Source organism: Rutidosis leptorrhynchoides, chromosome 2 (assembly GCF_046630445.1).
Source record: "Rutidosis leptorrhynchoides isolate AG116_Rl617_1_P2 chromosome 2, CSIRO_AGI_Rlap_v1, whole genome shotgun sequence".
In the NCBI taxonomy this organism is placed as follows: domain Eukaryota; kingdom Viridiplantae; phylum Streptophyta; class Magnoliopsida; order Asterales; family Asteraceae; genus Rutidosis; species Rutidosis leptorrhynchoides.
In genome coordinates this window covers 438,166,243-438,171,956 of record NC_092334.1, presented here as the reverse complement: position 1 = coordinate 438,171,956, position 5,714 = coordinate 438,166,243, and the positions used below count along the sequence as shown (strand labels likewise).

Below are 5,714 nucleotides of genomic sequence, written 5' to 3'. Positions count from 1 at the left end.
AGGAGAACATATCTCGTGAATACCTGAACATTCTTGTCTCTAAATTCGAGGTTAAGGAGTCTGGACTCCGATGTTATGCCGGAAGAATTTGGGTACCTCGTTATGGAGATCTACGGAACCTTATACTTGATGAAGCCCACAAGTTGAGATATTCGATTCATCCAGGAGCTGGGAAAATGTACCACGATCTTAAGGAACAGTATTGGTGGCCAAATCTTAAGAAGGATGTTGCAACTTATGTTGGAAGGTGTTTGACTTGTTCGAAGGTTAAAGCTGAACATCAGAGGCCATCTGGATTACTTCAACAACCAGAAATCCCACAATGGAAATGGGAAGCAATTACAATGGATTTCATCACGAAGCTACCAAAGACGGTGGGCGGATACGATACAATCTGGGTTATCATTGACCGTCTTACCAAATCTGCTCATTTTCTAGCAATGAAAGAAACAGATACAATGGAGAGACTTGCTCAACTGTACATCAAAGAGGTGGTATCTCGTCATGGTGTACCCTTATCAATCATCTCAGATCGCGATCCCCGTTTTGCTTCCAGATTCTGGCGTTCTTTGCAAGAAGCCTTGGGAACTCGTCTCGACATAAGCACCGCGTATCACCCCCAGACCGACGGTCAGAGCGAACGAACGATTCAGACTTTAGAGGACATGTTACGTGCCTGTGTTATTGACTTCGGAAAGTCTTGGGAAAGGCATCTGCCGCTGGCCGAATTCTCTTACAACAACAGTTATCATTCAAGTATTAAAGCCGCACCTTTTGAAGCGTTGTATGGTCGCAAGTGCCGTTCTCCTATTTGTTGGGCCGAGTTAGGCGAAGTGCAAATCACCGGACCCGAGATAGTCCATGAAACAACGGAGAAGATTTCTCAGATTCAGGCGAGACTTAAGACTGCCCATGATCGCCAAAAGAGTTATGCTGATCTTAAACATAAAGACTTCGAAATTACGTAGGTGACCGTGTGATGTTGAAGGTTGCACCTTGGAAAGGTGTAATTCGTTTTGGGAAACGCGTAAAGTTGAACCCGCGATACATCGGACCCTTTGAAATTTTGGAATGTATCGGACCGGTTGCTTACCGTTTGGATCTTCCGACTCAGTTGAGTGCCGTTCATCCTACCTTTCATGTATCAAATTTGAAGAAATGTCTTGCTCCACAGGAACTTATCATACCATTGGAAGAACTTACCATTGATAACCAACTCCACTTCATGGAAGAACCTATTGAAATTATGGACCGTGAGGTCAAAACCTTGAAACGCAATAAGATTCCAATTGTCCGAGTTCGATGGAATGCCAAGCGTGGACCTGAGTTTACCTGGGAACGAGAGGATCAAATGATGCAGAAGTATCCTCACCTTTTCCCGACTCCAACACCTGCCTCAGCTTAAATTTCGGGACGAAATTTCCAATAGCAGGTGGGTAATGTAACGACCCGACTTTTTCGACTTGCTTTTATGCCTTGTATTTTAGCGAAACTGCGTATTTGTGCGTACTGTGTTACTTTATTACTCCAGAACCTTGGCACACATGTTTTATATTCATATTTACTTTAAAACGTGCCTTGGTGTATGTAGAATGCTTAACTTGTCCATTGGATGCTTTATAACCGTTAGTGTTATTTACCGTTACGATTAAAACGCAGACTGCGCGCACGTTTGAGTTTTGTCGGAACCGGAACTTTTGGACTGCGAAATATTAATTATTATTTTCTAATAATAATTACCTGGGCCTTTGGATGCTTAATTTTATTTATTTAATTGCTAAAGCCCAATAGTTAGCCTTTTTGGACTTTTTACCTTGTTGGGCTCAAGCCTACCCTACTCTAGCTAGTGACCCAATTAATTAGCCCCAAGTATTATTACTAGTGGCCCATAATAATAAATAAATAATAAATAAATTAATTAATGAGTCATACTAGCGTAATGGATAAGGATTATCAACTTTGTTACATAAGATTCTAGCAAAAGGACATACTTTAGACACCATTAGCCAAAAAGCAAGATTTTGTCTCCCCCTCCCCCTTAAAACCGTCCACCTCATCACCACCACCACCCTTGCCATGTCATCAATCCATGTGCTCACTCTTTGCCTATAAATACTAGCCTTAAGTCCCTCATTACAACACTTGATCATTTTAGCATTTCACACACTTCTCCTTTCTTTCTTTCTTCTACTTGTAAGTTTTCTTTTCCCTTTCCTTTTCCTTTCAAAATCGTGGTCATCATCATCATTTATGGAGATCAAGTTTCCTTTTAGCTTTGATCTTACTTATATCTTTTTGATTCAAGCATGAATTTTTCAAGAACATGGAAGATTCAAGCTTTCTAGCTTGAATCTTCATATCTTTTATAGATCTACTTCTTTTATGCTTTAATCTTTCTATTTTATGATAAAGATTCAAACTTTTGTTTGTAATCTTTATGCATCTTCAAGATCCAAGCTTTATGCTTCAAGATCTTCAAGAACAATCAAGATGCAAGCTTTCTAGCTTGAATCTTCATATATTGTTGTTAGATTCAAGTTCTTTTTACTTTGATCTTGTTATTTTGTTAAAAAGATTCAAACTTTTGTTTGTAATCTTCATGTATCTTCAAGATCCAAGCTTTATGCTTCAAGATCTTCAAGAACACTTAAAGGTTCAAGCTTTCTAGCTTTGTAACCTTGTAACTTGTGTGAAATGGATCCAAGCTCTCTAGCTTAGGGTTCCATCACCTCTTTTGACTTAGATTGTGTTCATACTTGTTAAATTGATGTAAAGTTTGTAACTTTAGTTGTTATTGTGACTTGTATTAGTGTTAAGACCAAGGATATGATGTAACCTTGGTTCATCATCCATCTAAGACTCATGAATGAGTTGTATTCTTACTTGGTCTAAACATATTGTGTATTGATGGTGAATCTTGGTCAAAAGTGATGCTAAACCATCAACGAGTTGTACACTTGAAGCTACAAGCATCAAGGATGAGAACCGTGATGAGCATCGAGCACCAAGAACCCCACCGGAGCACTTGTCCACTGATTTTCGTATCTGATCAGACCACCTGGGCTACTGGAAAGCTGATTTTCAGTTAGTTCGGTTCGAGTATATGATTTTCCGTTTAGGCCTCGCCTTAATCCGAGTTACGGTTTAGGATTTATGGCCCTCCGAGAGTCACTACACCCTATTAACGTTGTGCTGAAATTTCTGACCACTCGCACTTAAACCGTTGCCACGGTCAAACGAAGACGAGTTAGGTTCTGAAAATTGGTCAGCTGTTAGGGGACTCATGTATGAAGCCATACCCACTGACCATGCATCTTTTCGATTTACGTAGAGGTCGTAGCTGCTGACCGAAGTCAGCCTATTGTTTCGATCTCTATTCTTGTCAAATTCACTTAGCTTTTACGATGATGAATGATGATGACACTTAAACTTATTTTATGCACTATTAGAACTTATTAAGACAACCTACTGACCTAGTAACCTTTGATTTAGGTTGACGACCTTTCGGACCGACTTACTACTTGCGTACTTTCATACCGACTTTACCGCTTTTATCACTGTGAGTTATAGCATCCCTTTTTACTACTTTTACTATTTTGGGACTGAGAATACATGCGCTTTTTACGTTTTACATACTAGGCACGAATACTTAAACTTTGTATGTATGTGGGTTATATAACGGCATAAACATTCCCTTTAGCACGGTAACGTTTAGTCATTGGTTTTTGAACCGGTGAACGCGAATCTTAGATATGGATCCATAGGGTTTGACATCCCCACTCGGGCTAGTCGCGCTAGCATTTAACGGGTGTTTAATACTTCGTGAACATACGCACTCGCCAAGTGTACTTTCAGGGGGTTATAAACGTTAAGTTTAGTTACCGGGTGCCCACGGTTATGCATATACTTTTCATACTTTTTTGATACGCTGTTGCAGCACTGAAATCTCGTGGCCTATCTTACGTTACTATTACAACTTAAACTATAGCTCACCAACATTCGTGTTGACTTTTTAAGCGTGTATTTCTCAGGTGCCTAGTGGTTTATTGCTTCCGCTGTTACACTTGCTGTCATGCTGTTATTGAATTGTTGTTATGGACCTACTGAACTAGTTATCCGCTGCATTACTAGAGATGTCTCAAATTATGAAACTTATGTTTTGCATTCGTAAACTTATGTTATTTCGGAACAATGGTTTGTAATAAGTCTTATGACATGTTATCTTTGTAAAACATTATCTTTTTAATGAATGCAAATCGGTTTTCAAACAGCATATAGTGTTTGACCTTGTGATGATCCTGTTGTTTATGATCCGTACACGATGGTTTTGTACGGGGCGTTACATATTGCATGAATATCTTTAGTCATCTTTTCCATTCGTCGTTTGAAAGCATATATCTTTGCGGAAATGGAATCAAAATCATGGCTAGAATCGGCTCTAGCTGCTTTAGATGATCAAACGATGTCTTTTTCTTGATGCCACTCATGTGAGTGGGAGGCTGTGTTATCAATAATTTTGTAAGCTTCAGTTGCGGTTTTCTTCATAATGGAACAACCAGCTTCTATGTCGATGTCTTTTCGTGTAGTAATGTCGCATCCTTGATAGAATATTTGTACTATTTGATAAGTGTCTAAACCATGTTGAGGACAACCTCTCAACAATTTTTTAAATCTTGTCCATGCTTCATATAAAGTTTCATTTGGCTTCTGTGTGAACGTAACAATTTCTCCTTGAAGTCTCACAGTTTAGATGCCGGAAAGAATTGTTTCCGAAAATTTTCAACTAAGACATCCCATGTATTAAAGGTACAGATCCTATTAAAGGTACGAAGATGTTCGTTTGGATCTTCCTTCGGCGCACCACTAAATTGGCATTGATTAGTTACCATGTGTAGGATTTATCCTTTGATCATAATCTGGCGCATTAATGTCTGGTTGAGTAGTTGCGTGACCTTGGCCAGTGCATTTAGCTCTCATTCGGTCTTCCATACTTATAGGTTCCGGATTTTCCATGATTGAGTTTGTTGAATCTGAATCACTAGAGGATTCAGATTTAATGGTTTCTTCCTCTACAATCTCTGGATGAGTGATTTTTGGTTCAGGAAGAATGATTATTGGTTCAGGATCTCTGAATTGTCCTTAAATATCCTCCGGGTTCTCAATTGTGAGGTCGGGTTCAAAAAATGGATTATCGGAAATTTGAATTGGAGTACTTGGTTGACTAGATGATGATTCTAAAGAAAAATCAACGGCGACAATATTGGCTAGGTGTCATGATCGAGTTACAGGTGGTGAACGTATGAAAGGTGGTGAACGTTTTGCTCGGTGCATTCACTGAATATCCTATTAGGTATAAAGATAAAAATTATATAAGTTATCAAATTAATAGACTTTTCTGATTTTGCCCACGTTTCGAATAGCCAATAGATGCAGCAGGTAGCCAGGACCCTTTAAATCGGAAGCCCACAACTCGCCACTAACAAATCCAACTATTACTACGAACCAGAAAATTTTAGATGTCTATTAATTTAACCGCTTAAAATAATTTTTCGTCGAAATTTAAAGAAAATATAGAAAATTCTAGGTCCTAAAAACTAGAGCTTAGAAATGAAAAAGAAAAAGCGCGTCGAGAAATAAGAGTCGAAAAATAAACGGTCGAAAAATAAAAATAAGAAAGTAAAGCGTCGAAACTTAAAAGTCTAAAAATTTAATCT

The 5,714-nt window shown here is 38.7% G+C and overlaps 1 non-coding gene across 1 annotated transcript; it reads left to right on the top strand.

The window, feature by feature from the left end:
- Window positions 1-4,633: 4,633 nt before the first annotated feature.
- LOC139895530 (small nucleolar RNA R71) lies at window positions 4,634-4,740 on the top strand. The gene has a single exon (XR_011775965.1). It is a non-coding gene; the product is annotated as a small nucleolar RNA R71 (small nucleolar RNA).
- The last annotated feature ends 974 nt before the right edge of the window (window positions 4,741-5,714 follow it).